Genomic DNA, 6,315 nt, shown 5'->3' on the forward strand with positions numbered 1-6,315 from the left:
GAGTTAGAAAGTTGGCTGCCAGAAGTATTCAAATGTAAATGTACTTTTAATATGTGCCAGGTGCCATTAATACAGGTAACGAGTGGAGGACAGAGGAGCCTCTTAAAGAAGAAGTTACAGGTCTGTGAGAGCCAGAAATCTTGCTTGTTTGTAGACATTGTTTTAAGACATGACTCTGCCATTGTGGTGTAGAATTTGTGAATTTTGTCTCTGACCAAATACTTATTTTCCACCATAATTTGCAAATAAATTCATTAAAAATCCTACAATGTGATTTTCTGGAGAAAAAAAATTCTCATTTTGTCTGTCATAGTTGAAGTGTACCTATGATGAAAATTACAGGCCTCTCTCATCTTTTTAAGTGGGAGATCTTGCACAATTGGTGGCTGACTAAATACTTTTTGCCCCACTGTATACGGGTGCAGTGAGATACTGTACCTGATGGGTTGGACAATACCTTTCTCGTCTATCATCTTGAAAAAAGTTATACTTAAAACGGAAAATCAACCAATCCTCCATCATTAACACAATGGAAAGGCTTTATCTAAATGTTGAAAGTGTGTGGGCTACGGAGAGGAACAAAATTGTGCCGTTTGAGGCCGTGTGGCAAGAGTAATATGCGCACGGGAGATGGGGGTGTGAGCAGGTGGGTCTGGGCAGAGTGTTGTGGATGTTTGTGTTCGTCTGTATGTTGTCGATTGAATGTGAATGTTTTGTAAAAAAAAATGCTATTAATTACAAAGTCCCTCTTTGCCGTACAAATGAACTGAATCCCCCAAAAACATTTCCACTGCATTTCAGCCCTGCCACAAAAGGACCAGCTGACATCATGTCAGTGATTCTCTTGTTAACACAGGTGTGACTGTTGACGAGGACAAGGCTGGAGAGTACTCTGTCATGCTGATTGAGTTTGAATAGCAGACTTGAAGCTTCAAAAGGAGGGTGGTGCTTGGAATCATTGTTCTTCCTCTGTCAACCATGGTTACCTGCAAGGAAACACGTGCCGTCATCATTGCTTTGCACAAAAAGGGCGCCCAAGAAAGTCCAGCAAGCGACAGGACCGTCTCCTAAAGTTGATTCAGCTGCGGGATCGGGGCACCACCAGTACAGAGCTTGCTCAGGAATGGCAGCAGGCAGGTGTGAGTGCATCTGCATGCACAGTGGGGCGAAGACTTTTGGAGGATGGCCTGGTGTCAAGAAGGGCAGCAAAGAAGCCACTTCTCTCCAGAAAAAACATCAGGGACAGACTGATATTCTGCAAAAGGTACAGGGATTGGACTGCTGAGGACTGGGGTAAAGTCATTTTCTCTGATGAATCCCCTTTCCGATTGTTTGGGGCATCCAGAAAAAAGCTTGTCCAGAGAAGACAAGGTGAGCACTACCATCAGTCCTGTGTCATGCCAACAGTAAAGCATCCTGAGATCATTCATGTGTGGGGTTGCTCTTCAGCCAAGGGAGTGGGCTCACTCACAATTTTGCCTAAGAACACAGCCATGAAAAAAGAATGGTACCAACACATCCTCCGAGAGCAACTTCTCCCACCATTGGTGATGAACAATGCCTTTTCCAGCATGATGGAGCACCTTGCCATAAGGCAAAAGTGATAACTAAGTGGCTCGGGGAACAAAACATGGATATTTTGGGTTCATGGCCAGGAAACTCCCCAGAAGAGGCGTGTGGACAAACAAAAACTCACATATTCTGACAAACTCCAAGCATTGATTATGCAAGAATGGGCTGCCATCAGTCAGGATGTGGCCCCGAAGTTAATTGACAGCATGCCAGGGCGGATTGCAGAGGTCTTGAAAAAGAAGGGTCAACACTGCAAATATTGACTCTTTGCATCAACTTCATGTAATTGTCAATAAAAGCCTTTGACACTTATGAAATGCTTGTAATTATACTTCAGTATTCCATAGTAACATCTGACAAAAATATCTAAAGACACTGAAGCAGCAAACTTAGTGAAAATTAATATTTGTGTCATTCTCAAAACATTTGGCCACGACTGTACAAGGAGTACCAGTACCGAGACGATGTGCAGGGTACAAGGTAATTGAGGTAGCTATGTACTGTACATATACAGTACCAGTCAAAGGTTTGGACACACCTACTCATCCAAGGGTTTTTCTTTATTTTTACTATTTTTTACATTGTAGAATAATAGTGAAGACATCAAAACTATGAAATAGCACATATGGAATCATGTAGTAACCAAAAAAGTTTTTAAAAAATCAAAATATATTTCATATTTGAGATTCTTCAAAGTAGCCATCATTTGCCTTGATGACAGCTTTGCACACTCAGGTGACATGCTGGTAGAAATGAGGTCAAACGGATTTCAGTTTTCATGCATTAAAATCCCCGACCACTAGGAATACTGCCTCCGGATGAGCATTTTCTTGTTGGCTTATGGCCCTAAATAGCTTGTTGAGTGCGGTCTTAGTGCCAGCATCGGTTTGTGGTGGTAAATATACAGCTACGGAAAATATAGATGAAAATTCTCTTGGTAAATAGTATGGTCTACAGCTTATCATGAAGTATTCTAACTCAGGCAAGCAGAACCTCGAGACTTCCTTAATATTAGAGATTGCGCACCAGCTATTAACAAAGAGACACACTCCCCACCCATGAGTTTACGAGACGCTGCCATTCGGCGTAATGAATACACCCCTTGTCTTTGGTATTGAAACAGTGTTGCCTGGCATTTCTACTGTTTTTGAAACATTGCATCACCTCTGCCTAAAATATTGTAATACTTAAATGTATCAATGCTCATCATTCTATGCATGTGTGAAATAGATATGTGAATGGTCAGATACTCCCTAGTGTTTTTGGTATTTTTTTCAAACTTTTTGTTGGCTAACCGTTGAATAATGTTGGAGTAGGCTAACATTTATATAATGCGCTGACGACTACAAGCTAGCTGAGCCCACCTCCCAAGACAAGTCAGCATATTTTTCAAAATATTTCCATGTGTTCCCGGAATCTGCAGGTAGGTACAGTTGAAGTCAGAAGTTTACATACACTTAGGTTGGAGTCATTAAAACTCGTTTTTCAACCACTCCACAAATTTCTTGTTAACGAACTATAGTTTTGGCAAGTCGTTTAGGACATCTACTTTGTGCGTGACACAATACGTTTTTCGAACAATTGTTTACAGACAGATTATTTCACTTATAACTCATTGTATCACAATTCCAGTGGGTCAGAAGTTTACATACAATAAGTTGACTGTGCCTTTAAACAGCTTGGAAAATTCCAGAAAATTATGTCATGGCTTTAGAAGCTTCTGATAGGCTAATTGACATCATTTGAGTCAATTGGAGGTGTACCTGTGGATGTATTTCAAGGCCTACCTTCAAAATCAGTGCCTCAGTGCCTGACATCATGGGAAAATCAAAAGAAATCTGCCCATCTGTTCATCTGTACAAACAATAGTACACAAGTATAAACACCATGGGACCACACAGCCGTCATACTGCTCAAGAAAGAGACGCGTTCTGTCTCCTAGAGATGAACGTACTTTGGTGCGAAATGTGCAAATCAATCCCAGAACAACAGCAAAGAAACTTGTGAAAATGCTGGAGGAAACAGGTACAAAAGTATCTATATCCACAGTAAAGCAAGTTCTATAACGACATAACCTGAAAGGCCGCTCAGCAAGGAAGAAGCCACTACTCCATAACCGCCATAAGAAAGCCAGACTACGGTTTGCAACTGCACATGGGGACAAATATCGTACTTTTTGGAGAAATGCCCTTTGGACTGATGAAACAAAAATAGAACTGTTTGGCCATAATGACCATCTTTATGATTGGAGGAAAAAGGGGGAGGCTTGCAACCCGAAGAACACCATCCCAACTGTGAAGAACGGGGGTGGCAGCATCATGTTGTGAGGGTGCTTTGCTGCAGGAGGGACTGGTGCACTTCACAAAATAGATGGCATCATGAGGGAGAAAAATAATGTTCATATATTGAAGCAACATCTCAAGACATCAGTCAGGAAGTTAAAGCTTGGGTCTTCCAAATGGACAATGACCCCAAACATACTTCAATAGTTGTGGCAAAATGGCTTAAGGACAACAAAGTCAAGGTATTGGAGTGGCCATCACAAAACCTTGACCTCAATCCTATAGAAAATTTGTGGGCAGAACTGAAAAAGCATGTGTGAGCAAGGAGGCCTACAAACCTGACTCAGTTACATCGGCTCTGTCAGGAGGAAGGGGCCAAAATTCACCCAACTTATTGTGGGAAGCTTGTGGAAAGCTACCCGTAACTTTTGACCCAAGTTAAACAATTTAAAGGCAATGCTACCAAATACTAATTGAGTGTATGTAAACTTGTGACCCACTGGGAATGTGATGAATGAAATAAAACCTGAAATAAATCCTTCTCTATACTATTATTCTGATATTTCACATTCTTAAAATAAAGTGGTGATTCTAACTGACCTAAAACAGGGAATCTTTACTGGGATTAAATGTCCGGAATTGTGAAAAACTGAGTTTGAACGTATTTGGCTAATGTGTATGTAAACTTCCGACTTCAACTGTAGGTGTTGCATATCTGACAGGTCTGAGAAGACTTTTCACTTTCGGTCGTTCGTCCTTAATTTACATTTTTGGTTTTAGGGCTCGAAATGGATTTGACTCAAGAAGCTATTATCTCGCTGTTAATAGAAGGAGGGGGGGAAGTTGAAGAATTCCGAGTTACTGTGTAAGTTCAAAGGTTCCCTGAACTGCGCTGATCCCGCAGAGAAGAAACAGCACATGGATCTATTCTAGTTAAACACTGTTGCTGTCGTGAAAGAAATTGAACATGTCAGGTATATTGTGCTAAAGAAAAATATCAGCAATTGTTTATGAGAAACAAATTATGTACATGTTAAAAAGCCTGTAAGTGAAGAGGTCCCAGAGCCAGGTGAATCCTCACCTGTATGGGACATCGAGCACAGTGCACATTCTCAAGGTGGCGGTTGTGCGACTTCAAGTCCTGAAAACCTCCAAGAACCTGTTATTCCAAGTGTCAGTGAATGCGTCTCAAATAACAGTGATGTGCACTCACCTATAGAGCTGGAATTAAAAAAGGTGGATTTCAAACCTAAAAGGCCCCTGAATTTCAACATGGACCATACGGCTGATGCACAGAGAGAATATAGCCCCTCAGGAAGGACTGTGCATCCATGGAAGATAGAGAACCCTAGTGTGCAGAACCCATTTGCACTGACTTTACAAATGCCTCCAAACTTAACCAGAATAGAGATCCATAAACTAAAATCGGAAGATGATGATGACCCTCAAACGAGAGGCTCACCTGACCAAGATGCCTTCAGCTCTTCTAGAACCAAGAGAAGACCATCCACTGACAGTGTGGGTTTGAGCTCAGCCATACCAAGGAGGGGCTTAAGTACACATCCACAGTCCCCCTGGAAAAGGCAGAGGACGAGTGGCTAGTGAGATCTGCTGCTGGACATTGGAGTTAGGTGTATGGCCTGCTCTTTAGAGACACACAGCTGGCAGAGAAGAAGGACTTCATGTCTGGATTCGCAGCCCTCCACTGGGCAACAGTCAGATGGTGGGTAAGATCATCGACAAATCCAGCCAAGGTGGAATGGACCTCGACGTCACTGCCAGAACATATATGGAGGGTACACGCCACTGCACATTGCTGCATTGCATGACCAGGGGTTTGTGTTGGCCATGCTGGTGTGTGAATATGGAGCGGATGTGAATATAAGAGACAATTGTGCGAAGAAGCCATTTCACTACCTACACAAAGGGATTTCTGCTGAGGTGAGGGAGCTACTTGGTGAACCTAAGGTCCAGCCCCAGGAAGTTATCCAACTGGAAAGGGAGGAGCTAGATATCTTCCCAGAACTCTCCAAAGGCTTGCATACGATAAATCGCATCTTCAAAGGAAAAAGCACAAGCAAAGACCCACTTTTTATTCACTGGGTGACGACCCGAGGGACGAGAGAGATGAAAGTTCATCCAAGCACAGAGCCACCTCCGATGTATTTACGTGACATGAGTCTGACATGAACTGCAATAATAAGCTATTATATTTGCATGACATCTATTTAATCATGTATGCTTTTGAGGGTTTTTACTCTGATTAAGAGATGACAATATAGGGGTATATGGGGGTACAGTATGTACATAAGGGTTTTATTCAGTTGTGTTGAACTTAGGTTTCATAAATCAACAAGAGCAACCAGCATATCATTCCAGTCCTCTCCCTTTTTAGCAATCAAACCTCAAGAAAACATATTATCAGGATCGGAGGTATAGTAAGTAACTTGTAAAATGTGGT

General features: G+C 41.9%; 1 pseudogene; it reads left to right on the forward strand.

The window, feature by feature from the left end:
- Nucleotides 1–5,126: 5,126 nt before the first annotated feature.
- Nucleotides 5,127–6,044, forward strand: LOC129867119 (ankyrin repeat domain-containing protein SOWAHB-like; annotated as a pseudogene).
- The last annotated feature ends 271 nt before the right edge of the window (nt 6,045–6,315 follow it).

The sequence above is a fragment of the Salvelinus fontinalis genome, chromosome 2 (genome assembly GCF_029448725.1).
Source record: "Salvelinus fontinalis isolate EN_2023a chromosome 2, ASM2944872v1, whole genome shotgun sequence".
Classification (NCBI taxonomy): domain Eukaryota; kingdom Metazoa; phylum Chordata; class Actinopteri; order Salmoniformes; family Salmonidae; genus Salvelinus; species Salvelinus fontinalis.